Source organism: Tupaia chinensis, unplaced genomic scaffold (genome assembly GCF_000334495.1).
Source record: "Tupaia chinensis unplaced genomic scaffold, TupChi_1.0 Scaffold145257_1, whole genome shotgun sequence".
Taxonomy (NCBI): Eukaryota; Metazoa; Chordata; class Mammalia; order Scandentia; family Tupaiidae; genus Tupaia; species Tupaia belangeri.
In genome coordinates this window covers 1,882,534-1,906,050 of record NW_006205117.1, presented here as the reverse complement: position 1 = coordinate 1,906,050, position 23,517 = coordinate 1,882,534, and the positions used below count along the sequence as shown (strand labels likewise).

General features: G+C 35.9%; 1 protein-coding gene across 4 annotated transcripts in view; it reads right to left on the bottom strand.

Moving 5' to 3' along the window:
• Positions 1-23,517, bottom strand: part of EMC2 (ER membrane protein complex subunit 2) — a 111,884-nt gene that overhangs the window by 45,424 nt on the left and 42,943 nt on the right. Inside the window, exons 12-13 of one of the 4 annotated variants that reach the window (XR_003547783.1) lie at positions 20,091-20,192; positions 17,948-18,318 (exon numbers count right to left, since the gene is read on the bottom strand). The exons of 1 other annotated variant lie outside the window; for it this stretch is intronic. The gene's annotated coding sequence lies outside the window, so the exon portion shown is untranslated. Of the gene's footprint in view, positions 1-17,947; positions 18,319-19,860; positions 20,193-23,517 lie in introns of those variants that run through there. 2 more of the 4 variants (XM_027768048.1, XM_006167923.3) reach the window with 2 other exon arrangements.

Sequence of the window (23,517 nt, the reverse complement as noted above, 5' to 3'; positions counted from 1 at the left end):
CCATAATTTTTCATACTAGTCTTTCTGATTTTACAGCATGATATGTTCTGAACCTTTTAGTAAAATGGAGGTTTCTCATTTCAGCCTAACTGCTGCTAATCTGTTCCAAATGTTAATGTTGCAAGTAAGGTCTGGTAACCATCCCTGTATTGAGTTGATAATAGGAATAGAGCTGATCACCATCTGGTTTGGTTCAGAGTACAACTTGCTGCCTAATATTGCAGAATTTGAGTTGGAAGTCCCCTGCATTTCATGAATGCCACAAAAAAAAAAAAAAAAAAGGAATTTAAACAAACAGCATTCCCCGATAGGCATGTGTCCTTATTTATTGCTCTATAGGTTTGCTAAATATGGAATATCATATTACTAATTTTGGTAAATTCCAGGGTACATAAACAGGACAAAACCTCTTAACATAAATTATGCCAGAGCTGCCTAATGATAATTTTAAAAATTCATGGTGCTGGTTTTTCAGAGTTATGACAGAAAACCATTTTAGAAATTAAAAAAAAAATTTGAAATTGGTTTCTTGTTGCATGCTTCTTGTACCAATGCTGCTGTTGTACATCTATGAAAATATATTCTACCACATTATGAATAAATTGGAAAATCTGATTTATCTAGAACTACCAGTGGTTTTTAAAATGAATTCTTGACTCAATGGGAATGTTTCTCAAGTTCTTTCTAATTCCAAAATTCTCTATTATAAGTATTAAAACAATTTGGGCAATAATCTAGCTTTACACAGAGGAAACTTTCTTCTAGTTATATTAAATTATTACTGGGTAAAATATCAGCTAGAGTTTGGGAGTCCAGACAATGAATATTTAATAACAAATACCATGTCCATCACATTCTCATTGTCTTTACAATACTGTGCATTATGCCTGGCACACTGCTTAATGAGTAGAGCCCAACAGACCTACATGGGGAGTAACAAGATTTTGATAACAATTTCCTATTTGCTTGAAAGTTCTGTTCTTTAAAGTTCGCCATTTTAAAAGATAATCAGAGTGTAGCCTTCATAAATATTGAGAGGGCACAGAATGCCTCTTTTGACATAACATCTATCCTGGCAAGAGACTCCAATTTCCTGAAATTATTTGCTTATTTATTTAGGGATACATGTTCCAAATACAAAAGCAAAGCAGAGGCATAGCAAGGGACATAGCCCTCCTTGACAGACTTTTCTTGTTTCTTTTTATGTAAGTAAAAGTACAAAATATCTCAAAACACCTCTACTGCAAGGAAAGAAGATTTATTTTAAAACATTTTTCTCAGCAAAGTCTTCAGGAATTCTTTCTGAAACTTTTTAGAATTCTTTCTGAAACTTTTTAAATATTGGGTTGTCAGAAAAGTCATGACATATTTTTCTATGTTTTTCTATGCAAAATGTATCGTGACTTTTCCAATGACCCAATATATCAATAATTGTAAAATTTCACTTTGATAAGACAGGCTTTCTAATGCAAGCCTGATAAATACCTATACACATCTAATTGCCAATTCCATTGTGTTAAGTGACTTGAATGCTAAGTGTAGATCTGTCTGGTTAGAGTAGAAGTCATCTGATCCAGCTCTCTGTGTCTATTTGTAGGCAGAACCTTGTAGAAGAAGGTCAAAGAAGATATAAACTTTTTTTTTTTTGGAGAGGTTTTTTGCTATAGGGCACATATGCTCACCAGAAAGACAGAGAAAGACAGAGACAGAAAGTAAGAAATCACCCCCCAAGGGGAATGGCCACGCCACAATCCCTTCTCCTCTATTCTCCTCTCGGGATCCTGGGCATGCATGCACACGCACTCAGGATGAGTCTAAACCATCGGATCTGGGAATCAAACAGCGGTCAACTACATGGGAGTCCAGCGACACAGCCATTACGCTAACTGCTGGTCCCAAAGATAGAAACTTTTAAGTACTATTTTGAAAGACCTTTCAAACAAATTTTAAAGACATCCAACAAATGACCTTCAAGATTCTTTTTAGAACCAGATTTTTGAATTTCATTTTCTTTCTATACCTCCCATCCTACCTGTCTGCTAAAAGATCACTTCTTGACTCCTACCCAAAAAGTTAGTTTCTGAACTAGGAACTGCTGCTTTTTTTAACAGTTTGATTGCCATTAAAAGAGAAAAATAAGGGCTAGCTGGTGGTGTGATGGTTAAGGCAGCTGGATCTCACATGGCCAACTGTGTAGTTCAAGTCCCAGACCTGATGGGTTTCAAAGACACACAGGGCACATATGTATGTGTGCCCAAAACTCTAAGAGGAAAATAGAGAAAGAGTTGCAATTGGCCCATCTCTCTGTGGGGTGATTTCTCTCTCTCTCTTGCATATGTGCCCTATAGTGAAAACAGAACAAAACAAAACAAAATTAAGGTAAAAGGGAAACCTTATTTCCCTGTTCTTTATTTTTCCCCTTCTTTTCAATTTTCACACTTTTTTCCTTTCAGGTTCTATATATCACATCTTGGAAGCCTATGGTGTGATTGCTTTGTCCATCCGATGTAATACCACAGAGAAAAAGTGTCTCTGTGGTATTTTATAACTTGTGGCAATAAATGCCCATGATATCAAGAAAATTCCCCTGCACTGTGATGAAGGCGCCTTCTAACAGCCAAGAAAGGAAACACCGATTCACATGTGTACCTTAAAAGAAACTTCATGGGAGAACCAGCAGTTAGCGTAATGGCTATGTCGCTGGACTCCCACGTAGTCGACCGCGGTTCGCGTCTCGGACCCGGTGGCTTAAATCTCACGCCGGGCGCGTGTGCGTGCGTGCTCAAGATCCCGAGAGGAGAATGGAGGAGAAGGGATTGCGGCGTGACCATCCCCCGTGGGGGGGTGATTTCTCGCTTTCTGTCTCTATGTCTCTCTCTGTCTGTCTGGCGAGCGCACGCGCCCTACAGTGAAAAATCTCTCAAAAAAAAAAAAAAAAAGAAACTTCATGTACTTTGTTTTTCTTTTCCATTTGACAGCCTCCAATTTGGGAAGCTAAGCTAATTAGGTCCACTTAGTACACAGAAAGGAGAAAGTTTGAGAATACCCAGTACTGAAGGTTTCCTCTCCTTCCATCCTCATTTCCTCACCTCACTTTTCTAGAGCAGTAGTACAGAAAGCATACTGGAATCCAGCTTAGCGATTGAGTGAGAAGAACTTTCTGTGAATTACAAACCTCACTGTGTCCAATTTCTCAGAACAGATTTTTAAAATCTCTTCCAGTTCTTTTTTTTTTTTAAAAAAAAAAAAAACTACTTATTTAAATTTATTTATTTACTTATTTATTTTTTATTTGACCAGAGTAAAACACAGAAAGTGAAAAAACAAGCCGCCATATCCAGGGCTTAAACCATAGTCAGCCACATGGAAGTGTCAGATAGTTTAGTAAATACCTTTCATTGCTAATACTAAACTATAAAAAAAAAAAAAAATTAAAAAGTGTTCTCTGTTAATGTATAGGAATTACATCACTTTGCTGACTAATGCATCTTAAAACCTTCAGTGTGTTCCTCTAGGAAGACCACAAATAATCAAGTACTTTATTTTTCCGATCCCACATACAATTGGTGACTATCATAATCTCAAAAGGCACAATCCTGAATGTCATAATCCCAAATGCTGAAATCTCAAAAGTTCAAATCCCTAAAGTTCAAATTTCCTAATGTCTAAAATTCAGAACATCTAAAAATCTGAAAATGACAATCTTGAAGTACTAAAATATTGAATGTTGAAATGCTGAAAACTGGGCTGGCAGGTTGTGTGGAGTTTAATGCAGCTGGATCCAAATCCTGGACCTGGCAGCATGAAAAACACACTGAGTGGGACCAGCAGTTAGCGTAATGGCTATGTCGCTGGACTCCTATGGAGTCGACCGCGGTTCGAGTCCCGGACCCGGTGGCTTAAACTCACACCGGGTGCATGTGCATGCGTGCCCAAGATCCCAAGAAGAGAATGGAGGAGAAGGGACTGCGGCATGGCCAGCCCCCCTGGGGGGGGGTGATTTCTCACTTTCTATCTCTCTGTCTCTCTCTGTCTGTCTGGTGAGCACACACGCCCTATAGCAAAAATCTTTCAAAACAACAACAACAACCAAAAAAAAAACACCGAGCATGTGTGCCTGCATGCACAAATATCCTGGGAGAAGATTGGAAGTGAAGGATTGCAGCATGGCCATCCTCTTGGGGAATGATTTCTCACTTTCTCTCTCTCTCTCTGGTGACTACACATGACCCTGCTATAGGTACAAGAAAAAAAATAATAAAATCTGAAAAGCTTGAAATCCTGAATCTTTCTTGAGAAAGCAAAACAAAGGTGGACACATCACACTTCCCAACTTAAAAATATGCTGCAAAGCTACATTAACTAAAACAGTATGGTATTGGCATAAAGATAGACATACAGACTGGTGAAACAAAATAGGGAGTCAAGAAATAAACCCACACTTATATGGTGAATTGACCTTTGACATGGTTGCCAAGAATACACAACAGGAAAAGTTTAATCTATTCAACAAACTCCTGTGAAAACTGGACATCCGCATGCAAAAAAATAAAATCAAATCTCTGCTCTATACCATATACCAAGATAAAAGCAAAATGAATTAAAGACTTGAACATGGGGCCAGTAGGTGGCACAGTGGTTGGGGCACTGGACTCTCACATGGCTAACTGCAGTTCAAGTCCCAGACCTGGTGGCTTCTCTCTCTCTCTCTCCACCCATCCCCCTTGGTGAGTGCATGTGCCCAATAGCAAATTAAATAATGATAATAATAATAATAAATAAAATTAAATAAATAATTCTTAAAAAAGTTTTAAAGACTTAAACATAAGACCCAGAACTGTAACTCTGCAGAAGAAAACATAGGGAAAAGACTTCTTGACAATGATATCTTTGATATGATACCTAAAATACAGGCAACAGAGGCAAGAAATAGACAAGTGAGACTATATCAAATAAAAAAGCTATGTACAACAAAAGAAACAAAAGAAGGAAAGGACAATCTACATAAGAGAAAGTATTTGAAGTCATATATCTGATAGTGGGTTACTATCCAAATTATGTAAGGAACACTCACCATTCAATGGCAAAAAGAAAAAAAAAAATACTGTTTAAAAAGTGAGCCAAGACTTAAATAACCATTTCTCCAAAGGAGACATACAAGTGGCCAGCAGGTACACAGAGAGGTACTCATCATTAATCATCAGGGAAATGCAAATCAAGATGATAATTAGATCGCCTCACAACTTTTAATTTTTTTTTTTCCTTTTTTTTCCTAAAAAAAAGATAACATGTATTTGGGACCAGAAGATGGCATAGTGGCTACGTCACTGGACTACCTCCCACATGGCCGACTGTGGTCAAGTCCTGGACTTGAAGGCTTCAAACTCACGCTGGGTACCTGTGCGCACATGCCCAAAATCCCAAGAGGAGACTGGAGGAGAAAGGACTGCAGCATGGCCATGTGTTCTCCTTTTCTATACCTCTGTCTCTCCAGTGAGCACACATGCTCTGTAACGAAATTCTCTCTTAAAAAAAAAAAAATAGTAACACGTGTTAAAAAAAATGTGGAAGAATTGAAACCCCTGTACATTGTTCATCATAGTGCAAAATGTTACAGTGGACATGTAAAAACAGTATGGAAGTTCCTCAAAAAAATAAAAAGAAAACCACTTAATTCAGCAATTCCACTTCTGGATATACACTCAAGAGAATTGAAATGAAGATCTTGAACAGATACGTTCATTCCCATGTTTACTGTAACATTACTCACAATAGCCAAGATATGAAAACAACATAATTGCACAGTGGTAGATGAATAGATGAAGAAAATGTAATACATGTATATAACTGAATATTATTTAGCCTTATAAAAGGAAGAAATTCTGCCATATGGAACAACATAGGCAAACCTTGAGGGCGTTATGCTAAGTGCAATAAATTAGTCACAGAAGACAAAACTACATAATTCCACTTACATAAGGTATCTAAAATAGTCAAACTCACAGGAGAGTATACTAGTGGTTGACAAGAGTTAGGGGGAAAGGAAATGGGGAGTTATCTATGGGCATAAAGTTTCAATTAGGCAATATGAATATGTTTTAAAGATCTGTTCTACAACATGGTGTCCATAGTTAAGAATAATTTATTTGTGCACATACAAATTATGTTCACAGGATAGATCTCAGGTTAACCATACTTAACACACACACACACACACACACACACACAAGAAAAAAAAAAACGGAACAGCAGTGGGAAACTCTTGAGGTGATTGTTATGTTTGCATCTTGTTCATGGTAATAGCTTTGGGGGTGTAGTCATGTGTACAAACAAATTATATACAGATACATCAAATTTGTGCAGTTTTTTATATACTAGGGCCAGCAGATAGCATAGTGGTTATATTGCTGGACTCCCACATGGCTGACTGTGGATCAAGCCCTGGATCCAAAAGCTTGAAACACACTGGACACATGTACGTGGGTGCTGAAATCCCAGGAGGAGAACGAAGAGAAGAGATTGCAGCATGGCCAACCCCCTTGGGGGGTAATTTCTTACTTTCCCTCTCACTGTCTGTCTCTCTTTTTCTGGCAAGAACACATGCCCTGTGGCAAAAACCTCTAAAGAAAAAAATAATAAATTGTATATCAATGAAGTTGTTTTAAAAAGTGGGTATCTGCAATACAACTTACAGACAGATTTGTATTCCAGAATTTCTTCTGATGATTTCACTTATCAATTGAAATTCTACACTTTAACAAAATCCTGTCCTTTTTATCTTAAAAGTTGATGCAATTAATATTGGGTCACTAGGAACATCATCACGCATTTTTGCATAAAATATACATCATGACTTTCCTGATGACCTAGTAATTTAAAGGAATCATTTTGAAGTAACAGACACTCACTGTTTTGATACATTATTTTCTTAATTAGAACAAACTTCTTAAAATTTTCTTTAAAAACATCTTTACAATTTAAAGCTACTATTTCAAATTTTAAAATACACACCAATATTTGATAGTTTAAAAATAATCTGCACAGGGATCAGCAGTTAGCGTAATGGCTATGGCGCTGGACTCCCATGTAGTCGACCGCGCGGTTCGCATCTCGGACCTAGTGGCTTAAAACTCACACCGGGCGCATGTGCGTGCATGCCCAAGATCCCGAGAGGAGAATGGAGAAGGGATTGCGGCGTGGCCATCCCTCCTGGGGGGTGATTTCTTGCTTTCTGTCTCTCTGTCTCTCTCTGTCTGGCGAGTGCACGCGCCCTATAGCAAAAACCTCTAAAAAAAATAGTCTGCACATATTTTTTCAGCTATATCTGAAGTTTAAACAGAAATATTAGCACAACTAGGAAAAGGAGAGATTTACATACTCCATATGCAACGATAGTCATATTTAAAATTCCCAAAAGGGAACATCTTTATTCTGCCTACTTTCTGTGTATGACAAGGAAATAAAGGTGTGAAATGAGTCATCAGAAATCTCTATAGAGACCAGCAGATGGTGAAATGGTTATGTTGCTGGACTCCCATGTAGTTGACCATGGATTGAGTCTCAGACTCAGTGCTTAAAACTCACACCAGACGCATGAGCATGCATACCCAAAATCTCAAGATGAGAATGGAAAAGGAATTGTGGCATGGAAGTCTCCCTCTGGAGGAGTATTTGTTTTCTGTCTTTCTGCCTCTCTGGCAAGTACACGCACCCTATAGCAAAAATCTCTCTCAAAAAAGTAAAAAATAAAAAAAAAATAGAAAGAAAGAAAGGGAAAAAGAAAGAAAACAAACCCCTATATGACAGGCACAATTACTACCTTATCTTATTAAGAGTTGTTGATGATTTGGGACTTTAAATCTGCTGCTGAACTTGTTTTGTTTTAGCTGGCTGAAGAGTTTCTGCTTTAATAAATACACATTTTTACATTGTACAACATGAGTTTTCTCAGTATGAATACAACATATTAGTCACGGTAAAGATATTACCATATACATTATCATCAATAAATAATTTTTCATTTTTTCTATTAGTGTTTGTCTTTTCAGTCATCTCTTCCCTCCCACCCCCATTTCCGACCCTCTGCTATACTGTCTCTAGTGTTTTACAAGTGCATAGGTGGGGCCAACAGGTAGCAAAGAGGTTAAGGTGCTGGACCCCACATGCTAAGCATGTGTGCATGTATGCCCATAATTCCAAGAGGAGACTGGAGGAGCAGGGATTTTGGTATAGTCATCTTTCTACCCCCCAGGAGTGATTCTCAATTTCCCTATCTCTCTCCGGTAAGTGTGTGTACCCTATAGCAAAACTAATAAATAAATAAATATTTTAAAGTGCATCAGTAATTCTTGTTCCTCAAAAAATTGTAATAAAATAAAGGGACAATTATATACACTTTGATTTTACTGGGAGTAAAAACTACTAACATTTACAATGAGTTATTTGTGGAGATATACCAGTAACTAGCAACCTTTTGTTTTATGCCATCATTTGACAAGAAAACATAATAATTCTGAAAACTTTTTGCTAAATCGTTTTGTTATACGCTGTAGAAATACTGGAAAGAAATTGTTTTAATTCCTGAGATTTGGCAAGATCATATTTTATTATGAAAGAGATCATTCATCCAGAAAGGTTGGGAAATAATGGTCAACATAAATGGTTCCTTAAGTGTATTCCTCAGAACAGTAGTTGCATACATTTTTTTAAATTTTAAGAATAATGCCTTTATTGTTTTAGAGAAAAGTTATGCATATTCAATTTAGAAGGTACACTGAAAATGCCAGGAAGAAACCTAAAAATTACCAATATCTCACCACCCAGAAATAAATATTGCCAACTTCTATTGAACATCATACATATCTTTTCCATACATACAGTATGGAAAAGAATCACCTGGGTCATTTAAGAAAAACTGAATGACTGAGATTGTTTTTAAATAAAAAATTTTAAAAATAAATGGAAAGCAATATTGAAACTCATAAATTTTCACCTCTACAAAAGATAAGTAAGGGAACCAACAGTTAGCGTAATGGCTATGTTGCTGGACTCTCACGTAGTCAACTGCGGTTCGCGTCCTGGACCCGGTGACTTAGAACTCATGCCGGGCACGTGTGCATGCGTGCCCAAGATCCCGAGAGGAGAATGGAGGAGAAGGGATTGTGGCGTGACCATCTCCCCTGGGGGGTGATTTCTTGCTTTCTGTCTCTATGTCTCTGTCTGGAGAGCGCACGCACCCTATAGTGAAAACCTCTCCAAAAAAAAGAAAAAAAAGAAAAAAGATAAGTAAAACATCTCTCTAGCGATAAAAAAATACAAGTTCAGAACTTTTGATACCATTTTTGAAATCTGTGTTTTACCTTTGAACTATTCCCTCAATGAAAGGTTACATAAATTCTCACTTTCTTGTTCCTACTTTCTACCTTATCCTAATTTTAGATGTATTTTTCTCTTTAGATCATTAAGGCTTAAATTTATGCTTTATTCATTTATATTTTGTAACAATAATCCTCAGGTGCTTTACATCTGTAGTTATTTTTAAAATAGGAGTAATAAAGATATCGCACCATGGGATAGTAAGATTAAATGAGAATTGCATTTAATCCCTTACAAATTGTCAAATGCCAGAGAAATATTTGTTCTAATCAAGGTAATTTTTCCCACCTCTTTTTACTCACTTTTTAAATTTCTCCATTCTTGTAAGATCTACTTACTATGCTTCGTGTATTCCCCTCTTTAGGACTATTCCCCCTACCTAGAACACCTATTCTATATCCAAAACTATCCAATTTTTTTTTTTTTTTACGTTTTTGCTATAGGGTGTGTGCGCTTGACAGAGAGAAAGTGAGAAATCACTCCCTGCCCCCAGGGGGGATGACCACACACAATCCCCTCTCCTCCATTCTCCTCTCGAGATCTTGGGCACGCACGCACGCACGCACGCACATGCGCCCAGCCTGAGTTTAAGCCACCGGGTCTGGAACTCAAACCATGGTCGACTACGTGGGAGTCCAGCGACATAGCCACCTGCTAGTACCTCAAAACTATCCAATTTTCAATAGGAAAAACAAGCTTCTTTCCTTACGTTTACAGAATCCTCCAACATCTGAGGCATTGTCATCTAAAGATAAACATTGTAAACATATTACAATAATTCACTAGGCAATTTAGAATCTCTCATATTGACTTATTGAATAGTCAGTCATGGGCTGATTACACTAATAGAATTTCCATTCGTCTATATTCTCTTTCAAACTATATTATAAACTCCTTGAGTGGAAGATATAAGTATTCAATTTTTGTCTCCACATAGCTGTTTTGTTATATTAGTACCATCAGTGTATTCATTTTATTAGCTTCCAGAGACCAGATAATATAATCTTGCACCATAGTTGAGGAACATACAATGCTGAAAGTTAAGTTAGCAGATATTTAACTACTCTTTGCTTCCAAGACTGACAGTATTCAAAAAACAAAAAGAAATACTCCAATTACATAATTAACACAATTTACAAATCTAGAAATTATAAAGATTATTATTTAACATCCCAACATCAAAAAGCAAATTGATTCTTAATATTAAGAACCAATATTAAAAAGGTTCTCCTAGGGGACCAGAACTAGCATAATGGCTATGTCGCTGGACTCCCACGTAGTCGACCGTGGTTCGAGTCCCGGACCTGGTGGCTTAAACTCACGCCGGGCACGTGTGCGTGCGTGCTCAAGATCCTGAGAGGGGAATGGAGGAGAAGGGATTGTGGCGTGGTCATCCCCTTGGGGGGGAATTTCTCGCTTTCTGTCTCTCTGTCTGTCTCTGTCTGGCGAGTGCACGCCCCTTATAGCAAAAATCTCTCTCTCAAAAAAAAAGGTACTTCTAGGGGCCAGCAGGTGGCATGCTGGTTAAGGTGGTGACCTCTCACATGGCTTGACTGCAGTTCAAATCCTGGACCTGGTGGCTTGCTTTTTCACTTTCCCTCTCTCTCTCTCTCTGTCTGGTCAAATTTAATAATAATAATAACAATAGTATTAAAATAAAACTAATTCTTTAAAAACAAGTGTTTCTGTCTTCTCAATATTTAAAAGGTATTTTCTGGGATGCCTGAAGATAATCTTCATGAACATAAAATATTACAGGTTTGTGGTAGAAGGAGATGTGTTTGGAAGACTGGCATGAGTTAAATGTACTAAATCTAAAATAAATACTTGAAATTGTTTTTAAGAAAGGATATCAGATCTCAGTAAATTTACTTTTATTTTCTATTCTGTTTCTCTCATAAAAATTGAGGGCAAAAATTTTAAAATTCGTTCATTTAGATTTTCACTTATTATTAAATGAAAGCTTACATTATGATATTGGTGGTAATGATGATTTTCTTTGACTAAAACAAAAAAAAATTGAGCTTCATTTACACTGAGTAATTTTCTATATTAAAATACCACTTGAGAAGTGTGTCATGTCATCTGATAAAGCCTAATATTTATATTTTAACTCTGGGATTTTAATATCATTATAGAAGTGTATCATACTGAAAATGTAGTGAGTTATATGTATAGTAACTATGGCACAAAACTGCAGTTGCACTTGGTGTTCCTGGACTATATGGATGCAAGTAACAAGAAGCTACTACTTCATTGCCAAGAAGTCAACTTTAATTTGCTTTCTTTTCCCCTCTTTCTTCAACTGGCTGAAATACAAGTTCCACTGCAAATGCAACAACCAGCAAACACAGATGCCATCATAAATATATAATGCTGCCAAGGAGGAAACCCTACATTGACAAATAACAGAACTCCCCATAGCAACTAGAAGATACTCTGGGCAGCATATTTAAAGTCTTGAGGCTATATTATAAATAAAATGTATGCATTTTTTATAACTGAAAAATCTGTTTGGTATTTTTTTAACACTGACATTTATTGTTAGTCATGAGCAATTTTTCTGCCTGGTTCATATTCTTAGTGGATTGAAAAGTATTTAAATCTTTCATTCTAAACTTCTGCAATATATAACTGCTATTAAGGAGTTCCTGCAGAGCCTGAAAAAAAATTTGCTGAATTCAATAATTTAAAAAAGCTACAAATAATTTTCACATTTTGCTAAGTAGACTCAGTCTGATAACCTACTTTGATTATTAAAGTTTAGCAGCTGAATGACACTAATAGCGTTATCATTTGGCCTGGAGACAGAATATGATATCAACAGATATCAGTAAGCATCTACTGTGCAACCAATATGTATTAAATGTAGGAGGGAGGAAAATGAAGACAGATACTTATTCTTTAGGAATTTTTCGTCTAATCTGAATAAGTCACTAATACAGGACATTAATAAATCAAAGAATTGTTTTATTAGAGAATCTGATCTCTTGTGGGTCCATCTTACTAGAAACATCATTTACCCACAATTGCTCCAAAATCTGAACAACCAAAGTAAAAATTCTGAGCATTACATATCAACAGATACAATAAAAAGTGAAAGGAGATAAAGGCTTTGATCTTTAGTTTTGATTTTACATCCACAAAAGTTTTGCACTGATTTTTATTAAATTTTTCCCTATCATAATTACTATGACATGTAAATGTTTTAACACTACTAATTCAAGAACTCTCTGGGCCTCACCAACTTGTGTAGTATTTTCTCAATGAAAATATTTAGGCTTATGGATATATTTTAAAACCAGTTCTAGTTTTGCTGCCCCAAGAAAAATGCATGTATCATGTCCACCTGAAAAACCAGGAAGCAAATAAAAGGTTCTTTTCATTCACATTTTATTAGCATTTGAAAAATGTTATCTACTGGTATGCAGAGATCTTTAGAATCGAAGCTTACTAAATGATTAGGTCATCTATAAGTAAACTTTAAAATATATTGGACATACTAGGGTTAATGTAAACTATGTATGGATATATGTATACAAAATACTACTTATAATATCATGTATTTCTATAAGCATTTTAATATTTAATGTGTAAAAAACATTAAAACTATTCCTCATGTCATGAGTCAGGCTTTAAACTTTTAATTACTGCATTTCTGGAACTATTAATGAAAATACTCTACTCCAAATGTACTAATTTTAAGAAAGTTACACATAAAAACCAAGAGTATACATATGACAACCAAATACTATAATGCTTCATTCAATTTTCCTTAAAATACGCCTACATTTTGTAGTTTAATATATCAGTCTGCAGTTTTTATAAGTAAAATAATTTTAAACTCTAGGTGGCATTCTTCTACAAGCTTGCAGGAGGAAAATTAAACATTGAAAACCAAGCTTTTCTTATTATCAATAATTCTATTAAAATTATAAATTAAAAAACGAATCCACCAGCATTTGAGATTGGCGAATAGAAAAATAAATACAAATTTAAAGCTTTTAAGCTAAATTAGGACATAACTAAAACCCTTAAACTGTTTCATTAATAAGTCTTTTCAGAATAGTCAATACTCCCTTTTAAGATTAAAACAAACTATTAAGAAAATCTCATTTAGAACAATAAGCTAGTTAGCAATACCCACCCAGAAGTAAAAAGAAAATATTGTATTTAACTATTTTTACATTTTTAACTTTCGTATTTTAAAAAACTCCTTTCAGCAAAACTCTAAAAAAAAGAAAAAAAAAATCATCTTTCTTATATATACAAGACTGTATTTGTGCAGCCACCATTTTCAAATACATGTATTTCATTGCCCTTCACATTTGAAACAACTCTGAATACATATAGAGACAACAATATGAAATCTTTCAGGTGATTATCAGATACACTAACTAAAGCCAGTCACAGCCACAGGGCCTGTTTCTAAGTGCAGTTCTGACTCTTAGGTGCCACTGGAGAAACATCTATTTGTTTGGCACTGTGCCTATTTCCCAACTGCTATTAGTTTTCTTAATATCGTATATATTAGCAATACTTTTTAGTAAGGCATTTTTATACACTCATATGTTTCTTAACAATGGGAGTATGTTCTGACAAATGCATTGTCAGGCAATGTTGTCATTATACAAACATGACAGTTTACACAAACCTAAATGGTATAGTCTACTACACACCTAGGTTATATGGCATCATCTATTGCTTCCACGCTACAAACCTGTACAACATGTTACTGCACTGAACAGTATAGACATTTGTAACACAAGAGTATTTGTGAATCTAAATACATCTGAACATAGAAAAATTATGGTAAAATATAGTATAAATATATATTTTTAAATGGTACACCTGCACTTACTATGAATGGAGCGTTCAAAACTAAAAATTGCTTTGGGTAAGCCACTGAGTGAGTGGTGAATGAATGTGAAGGCCTAGGACATTACTATACTTTGCTATAGACTTCATAAACATTGTACATTTCATATGCCAAAATTATCATTTTATTACTCTTTACAAAAATAAATTTACAAGACCAGCAGTTGGCATAATGGCTATGTTGTTGGACTCCCATGTAGCTGACTGCGGTTTGAGTTTTGCACTCAATGGCTTAAACTCACACCAGGGATGACGAGAATGGAGAAGGGATTGCGTTGTGGCCACCCCTCCTGGGGGGTAATTTCTCACTTTGTTTTTCTGGCGAGCGCATGTGCCCTATAGCAAAAGCCTCTCCAATAAATAAATACATAAATAAATAAATACATAAATAAATAAATAAAAATAAACATGCATACTTTACTTCATAAACTTTCTTTTTTACCTTTCTGACTCTTTCATAATAACTTAGCTTAAAACACAAACACACTGAATAGCTATATATTTTCTTTCTTTATATCCTTAAGATTTTTTATGTAGTGTTTTACTATATACCTTATTTAGAAGATTTTTCACTTATTTCTTTCATGAGTGAGAAAGAAAGAGACAGAGACAGAGAGCACCCCAAACAGGGTTTTGACAAAGGAATCAACCAGTCTCAGCCAACCTAGGATGAGCACATGTATATCTGAGGTACTCAGGGAGCTCTGGATTTCAACCTATAACCTTCCCATGTGTGTCAGCCTCACAGAACACTGAATTTCACTGCTATACCATCTGTTCCAACCAAGGTAGTATGCACTGCTTAACACTTCTATTCAGCAGGCTGAGGCCACATAGAAGGCCTGGGTTCAATTTCTGGCACACTCTAAAAGCCAGGGTTATGTATGTGAACCTAGCTATTGGGAAGGCTGAGGCAGGAGGATCCGGACACAGTGAGGAACTGTCTTTAACAGCAACAAAAAAGAGATATACGTTAGCCTAGGCCTACATAGGAGCAAGATCAATAGTATCACTGTCTCCCACCCTCACTTCTTGTCCCACTGTAAGGGGACAAGATAACAAAGTGTGTGATTAAATCAAACAAAGGAGAAAATAATGCAGTCAAGAGATGCAGTAAATATGAAATGAGGAGGTTCCTGACAGCATAATACACTGTTCTATAGTAAATATTTCTTAAGGAGGACACTCTAATGATAAATAATAAATAAAAGAGCAACATAATCATTTATTATTATCAAGTGTTACATATGGCACAAAATGGTATGTGCTATAAGACTGGAAGAACAGTAGGTTCGTCATCACCAGCATCATCACAAACATGAGTAATGAAAGCACTGTTCTACGATGTGGCAATGTCACAGGGTAATAGGAATTTTCCAGCCTCATTACAGTCTTATAGACCAACATCATTGATTACTCTGAGTTGCCATTTCAAGAGTTGTCATTTGAGTCCAACTCTTGAAATTACTGACTATAGTTACCACCCTGGAGACCTCCATTTTATTTTAAATAGATGTGATATTGACAGTACACATTGTTATCTATGGTTTTCAAAAGATGAGATACATCTCCCTTTTCACATAATTACCACCCAAGTTTTCAGGTAATATTTAGGTTGCCAAGAAAGCAGATGAATTCATAATTAAAAGAAATTCTTACATCACTCAAGTTAGTTGAGCATGCATAAGCTCAGATTCCTTTATTTGGAAAAGTTCATCATTACTTGGGTACAATAGATTTTTTCCCTAGTAGTGACTTATTTGCAAGATTAATGTCTCCAAATTTATCGTTGGTGGCAGTAGTTTGTTGAGATAGAGGAATTTTTCAAGGATCTAAGGACTTGAAAATGAAATGTATACTTTTGCAATGTTTTCTTATATTCAGCTGAGATGTAACTGACCCTAACTGAAATTCATTCATTTGTAGCTAAAAGTGGTATGCTGTAATATGCTTCTAATCTAATTCTTCTGAGCATTTAAATCTTTCTAATTCAGGTTTTTTTGTTTGTTTGTTTGTTTGTTTTATGTTAAGAAACAATAAGTATGTCTTGATATTATGCCAGCTTTCTCCTATGCTCACTGTAGTACAAAGTTCTTACCTTCTGGGACCAGCAGATGGTGTAATGGTAACATCACTGGACTCCCATGTAGCTAACCACAGTTCAAGTTCTGGACCCGGCCATTTAAACATGCTGGGCACATGTGCATGCATGCTCAAGATCTCAAGAGAAGAATGGAGAAGGAACTGCAGTGTGGCCATTCCCTTGGGGGGCGATTTCTCACTTTCTGTCTCTCTGGCAAGCACATGTATCCTACAGCAAAAATCTCTATCTAAAAAAAAAAGTTCTTTCTATACCTCATTATGGTTATTACAACTAGGGACAAAAATAAGTATAAAATGTATAGGAATATACTTCCATATATTTGTATATATGTGTAACTATAGATACAAATTCATCTTGTTGAAAGACTTTTAACTCATCTTTATATTCTGTTAAAAAATCTAAGTTAAAAAAAAAAAGCTGTTGAGGGCAACTAAAATAAATCCAATGAATTCAACTTGACTTCGAGATAGAAAATAACAGTAATAATTCTGTGTACTAAATTTTAAATTACAAACAGAAAAATATTCCATCCAATATATACAATAAGCATTATGCCCCAGTTCTTCATTATGGCATCTGGGGAAAATAGAACTACAGAAAAAAAAAAAATAGAATGGAAAATGAGAGGAAAGATATGAAATAGAAGAGGGAATCATTAAAAGAACACCACATTGCAATGCAAGAAACAAAGGAAATAACATAAAGATTTCTACAGAATCATTCTTCTACTGTTTTCAAATAAACTTAATCTAGTACACCAATGTTCCTCAAATTTTAGTGGGCCTCAGGAATACCTGACAAGTTTGTTAAAACACAAATTGCTGGGATCCACCTTGTTTTTCATTTAGCAGATTTAGGATGGACCCTCAAAATTTGCATTTCTAACAAGTTCCCAAGTGACATTTGAAAACTATTAACTAGACTTTCTATAGAAAATTAATCTGCCTTGTCATGTGCAATATTCTTAAGAGGTGGAGAAAATTCTGGGGCTACTAAAAATGGCTTCAGCTTACATTTTTCAAAATAGCCAAGCTGCTCAATATTTAGGATACACAGGGTCTTCAAAAAGTTCATGGGAAAAACTACCATGGGTTTCAAAATTTTTTGCATCAAAATACTCATATTTTAACTCCATTGTCCATGAACCTTTTGTATCCCAACAGTATGACCTCCTTGACACTATTATCACATTGTTCATAATATATGGACCAGAGATCTTGGAAATGAAGTGATTTTCTGATTACAATTTCTTTTACCAGGAAACTAAGCAAAGAGGTAGAGTTAAGCTATTTCTGGAGGTTTCTTAAATAAATTATATCAAAATGTGCACAGCACTTTTCTTTTTATTCATTCAAATATGCACTATTTACAAGCATCACACTAGAAACTGAGACAACCATGGATGAAAATATAGGGTCTAGTTTTCCATGCTGGTGTAAGTCTTTTCCTTCTTTATTCCATTTCATTGATCTCTATCACTCTGCCAAAAGACACACGACAGGTACCAATACCACACTGTTCTGATTACCTATCTATGTCTGTATTCCAATCTTAGAAAAAATGTATTCAGTCTTTAAGTTTTTGTAGATGTTCTCTAAACTGAAGAAGCTTCTTTTGAGATTTTGTTGGAAAATCAGGTAAATTCTGTCAAATATTCTTTTTGTATCAACTGCTATCAGACTATTTATTTTTTCATTTTCTTGGTATGATGGATTACTTAACTGATTTTCAAATACTGAATCAACCTTGCACTTCTGGAATAAATTTAACATGGTCACATTGTATTATTCTTCATATATATGTAATTTGCTAAGATTTTGTGTTTAAGCTCATCAAAGTATTGGCCTGAGGGTCTTTTTTCTCGTAATGTCTTTTTCTTGTTTTCTAATTTTGGTATCAGGGTAATGGTGTTCTCATACAAGATGAAGGTGATTCCTTCCTGTTGTATTTTCTGGAAGAGACTGTACAGAATTTGTGTTATTTTAAAAATATTTTCCAGTTTTTAATAAAGTTACCATGTATTTATCATGCAACCCAGCAACCACACTTCAGTTATTTATTCTAGAAAAATAAAAATTTTACATTCATACAAAACTCACTGTACAAATGCTCACAGCTTTATTTGCAGCAAGCAAAAATTGGAAAAAAAAAAAAACTTTTTTGTCCTTCCACAGTAAGTGGATTAGCAGATTGTGGTTTCAATCAACTGAATACTATTTTGCAATAAAAAGGGACAAATATTTACATGAACAACACTGAAGATCTAAAGAACAATATGCTAAGTCAGCCTCAACGAGTTACATACTTTATGGTGTATATAACATTCTTAGTGAAAAATAGAGACATCAGTGGATGACAGGCATCAGGGTTAGATGAGGGCATAAATACTTAAAAAAAAAAAAAAACAGCAAGAGGGAGCTTCTTTATAGTGATGAAACATTCTGTACCTCTGGTGATAGTGACATGATTCTAGACACACAATATTTCATAAAAAGTAAAAAAAGTCATTTAAAACTTGTAAAATCTGAAAAGGTGTGTAACTGAATAGTATTGTGTGGCCTGCCCCCCAGGGGGTGATTTATCGCTTTCTCTCTGTCTCTGAGGCAAGTGCACATGCCCTATAGCAAAAATCTCTCTTAAAATGTAAACAAAACAAAACAAAACAAAACAAAAAAAACAAAACCCTCTCAAATAAATGTATAATGCAGTGTAAAGTGGATGGTACATAGCCATGGTTTAAAAACCCAAGAATATCCATGAGGTTGGTGATGTAGAACTTAATTATTTCACAGAAACAATAGAGGAAAAAAATGCCAGACTGGAGCAATTTAAAGAATGGGGTGTGAAAAATGGATACGAGTTTACACAACTGAAGAAATCGTGATAAAAAAAGAAAAATGGGTTAGTAGAGGGAGAGGAAGTGTAGAAATAAGATATTTTAAAAAGAGGTAATGACTTGAGCATTCAGTATTCAAAGGAAGAATCTAATCAACAGGTAAGGGGCCAGCAGGTGGTATGATGGTTAAGGTGCTGAGCTCCCACGTGACTGACCACAGTTCAAGTCCCAAATCTGGAGACTTGCTTTCTTTTTCTCTCTCGTGAACGCACATGCCCTATATATAGCAAATTTAAAAATAAATTAATGAAATTAAATAATTCTTTAAAAAAAAGAATACAGTTGAAATGAAAAAGAGAGAATGCAGACTAGTAAGGACAGCGTAAAAAGAAAGGATGATGTGAAGTTTTGGAAGTAGGATGCTCTGTGGTAGAAAGCAGCAGCAAATCCATGAAACTGAAGTATGGCTAAAAAGAAAAAGAGGGTTATAGTGGTAGCTACTGAAAAAGGTAGGCCTATTCTTCTACTCTAAAAGGAAAGAAAGAGGTGAAATTGGATATAAAAATATCTGATATTGGGTTATTTATCTGATGACTTCTTTCCTCTGTGAAACACTAAGCGGTTATTAGTTTATTAGGGCTGCCATAAAAGTTGCACAGACTGAGTATCTTAAATAACAATAATTTATTTCCTTACAATTCTAGAGGCCAAAAGTCTGAAACCAAGATGTCAGCCTGAAAGGTTTATTCTGAGGACTCCACCCTTGGCTTAAAATGATCATCTTCTGAGTCTTCACGTGGTCTTTCCTCTGTGTCTTTACTTAAATCTTCTTCTTATAAGGACACCAGTTATACTAGATTAGGACCCACGCTAATGACCTCATTTTAGCTTAATTACCTCTTCAGTGACTCTATCTGATGACATTCTTAGGTGCTGGGGTTAGGACTTCAACATAAGAATTCTGGGAGAACAAAATTCCAGCCCCAAACAAGAGGCTATCTGCCAAGAGAAGGGATATAGAGCACATCAGAGGTTCAATCTGAAAAAGGTTTGAAATAGTTTTAAATATTTTGAAATGACTCTTGACTGTGGTATTGACTATAAATAAAATCTTAAGTAATTTAGTTTAAATTTTATTTAAATTAATATAGAAATGACTTTATTATTCAAGTAAAATAATGCCTTACAAGTCAGGAAAATAGAATTTTAATCTGTGATATGCTAACATGCTTTAACATCTTGCATATTTCTAGCTCTCATTTTTGTCACAGGAAAGACATATGTATAAAAGAAAACTAGGAAGAGAACTGACTTGAGAACCCCATATATCCTGGTCCTAGCCCCTGCTATGTCACAGAGGACATTAATTTTTCTGAACCTAAGATTCCCCACCTTAAAATTGAGTACTATTATCTCCAAAGTCCCTTCTAAAATCATATAATCCTATGAAATGAAATAACCTGAAGTTCTTTGAGAGTAAGTAGGTTGTGGTAATAGAAAAAAAAGATCCTTTAAACTATTTGCCAATAAAAAGATGAACTGTAGGCTTGTTTCATACTGAAATATGGGGTCTTCTATTTTTTTTTTTGCTATAACCTATTTCCAAGTCAATATTATTCACATGGTAAATGCTGTGTAAACAGACCTTTTACTTCACTCTGTTGGCTCATAATCCTAGGTGTAAGCTAAAATAAGTTTTTACTTCTTTTATTATATGTAAGTATTTACTTGCTCTAAACACAGATGTCTAAAAAAGGTTTTGCATGTTGAAAAAAGTTAAATGGTAAGATATATTAACAACATACACAATTAAACCACAGAACCAAATACAGTGTCTTAAATAATCAGGTGTTTATATTTTCCCATGTAGTAATAAGTACAGATGTTGGCAATAGCTGATGTTAGTTCCAACACTCAACAATGCCATCAAGGACACAGGCTCCTTCTAATCCATTGTTTTCAGTTCCATCTTTGGAATGAACTTTCATTCTCATATTTGCTGTTTCATGGCTGCATTAAGGCTGTTGCTGCACCTCTGGCGTCTTGTTGGCATTCATGGCCAGAAGGAGGAAAAAGATGTAAAAGCACCACCTTATAAAGCTTTGACTTTTTAATTTGAAAAGAAGGCCCCTCCCAGTAGCCTAATTAAGTCACAGCCCCACACCTTAGATATATATTGTCTGATGATCACTATCAGTCATATGTGACTATTTAGTTTTTAAAAATTGAAGTAAATAGTAATCTAGTGACTGATGGAGAGAACGTTAGGAGAAAAGGTGGCCGGACAATGTGTAGGCACTGTTTTTTTTTTGGAGAGGTTTTTGCTATAGGGCACGTGCGCTCGCCAGATAGACAGAGACATAGAGACAGAAAGTGAGAAATCACCCCCCAGGAGGAATGGTCACGCCACAAGCCCTTCTCCATTCTCCTCGCGGAATCTTGGGCACGCACGCACATGCGCCCGGCGTGAGTTCCAAGCCACCGGGTCAGGGATGCGAACCATGGTCGACTACATGGGAGTCCAGCGACATAGCCATTACGCTAACTGCTGGTTCCCTGTTTTGTTTTTATAGCACTTATAAATTTGAAAAGGCTGATCATATTGAAAATATAATTTTTTTTTTTTTTTTTGGAGAGGTTTTTGCTATAGGGCACGTGCGCTCGCCAGATAGACAGAGACAGAGAGACAGAAAGCAAGAAATCACCCCCCGGGGGGATGGCCATGCTGCAATCCCTTCTCCATTCTACTCTCGGGATCTTGGTCACACACGCACACACACCCGTGAGTTTTAAGCCACTGGGTCCAGGATGTGAACCACTGTTGACTACGTGGGAGTCCAGCAACATAGCCATTATGCTAACTGCTGGTCACGAAAATGTAATTTCTCATTTCATATGCAGAAAGAGTGCATTCTCTAACAGGATTAGTGGAGAATTATCTTTATATGGGAAGAGTTATTTTACAGAAGACTGTTAGTCAGCCTCTCATTACTCATGGTAGAATAAAATGAAAAAGAATATAATGCAGAATAATATACTAGCATTAAGAATTATTCAAAAGATTAAAAGAAGCTGCTACTGACAATTTTCTTCCCAAACCATTCCAGATTGTTAATTCCTTCACAATACCCACTTGGCCAGATCCAACAGTAGTGAGTTTAAAGAACTACCTATATATTGTTAAAAAAAAAAATTTAATTTAAATATAATGTATATGTAAATTACAAACTAATGCTAAGTAAGTATTTGCCCTGAATGAACAATTGCCTATGTTAAAAACTGATTTCTGTCTAAATAATGTTTTAACTTTTTTTTTTTTTGGAGATTTTCGCTGTAGGGCGCGTGAGCTCGCCAGACAGAGACAGACAGAGAGACAGAAAGCGAGAAATCACCCCCCAGGGGGGATGGTCACGCCGCAATCCCTTCTCCTCTGTTCTCCTCTCGGGATCTTGGGCACGCACACACACGCGCCCAGCGTGAGTTTTAAGTCACCGGGTCTGGGACATGAACCGCGGTCGACTATGTGGGAGTCCAGTAACATAGCCATTACGCTAACTGCTGGTTCCCAATAGTGTTTTAACTTTTGAAGTCCTTTCTGTTCTATTGAGACATGCAAAATATTGTTGAAGATAGCATAATGATTGTTTTTGAAAAAAGAAAAATAAATTCTAATTATCACTAATGAGGTGACAGGATGTAAGAACTCTAATCATTTTGTTTCTAGACATGGTTTAAATTTTCTCATTTTCCCCCAAAACTAAAAATAATTCAGTCGTTGTAGCTCCTGTAATACCTATTTCCCATGATCCTTAAATATTCTTGTATGTAATTTAAGTCAAAAGGTTCAGGTCCAGCAAGTGGCATGGTAGTTAAGGAGCCTGATCCTACATGGCTGACTCTGCAGTTTAAGTCTTGGACCTGGAGACTTGAAAAGCATGCTGGGTACATGTGCATGTGCATGTGTGCCAAAATCTCAAAAGGAGAATGGAGGAGAAGGGATTGTGGCATGGTCATCTCCCTGGGGTTGATTTCTCACTTTCCCTCTCTCTCTTGCTTTCTCTTTGGCAAATGTCCTATAATTTAAAAAAGAAAAAAACAGAATCAATAAATACAGCTTGTGCAAAGGTTATATTCAAGGGGACCAGCAGTTAGCGTAATGGCTATGTCGCTGGACTCCCATGTAGCCAACCGTGGTTCGCGACCCGGACCCAGTGGCTTGGAACTCATGACGGGTGTGTGTGCGTGCGTGCCCAAGATCCCGAGAGGAGAATGGAGGAGAAGGGACTGCGGCGTGACCATCCCCCCTGGGGGGTGATTTCTCGCT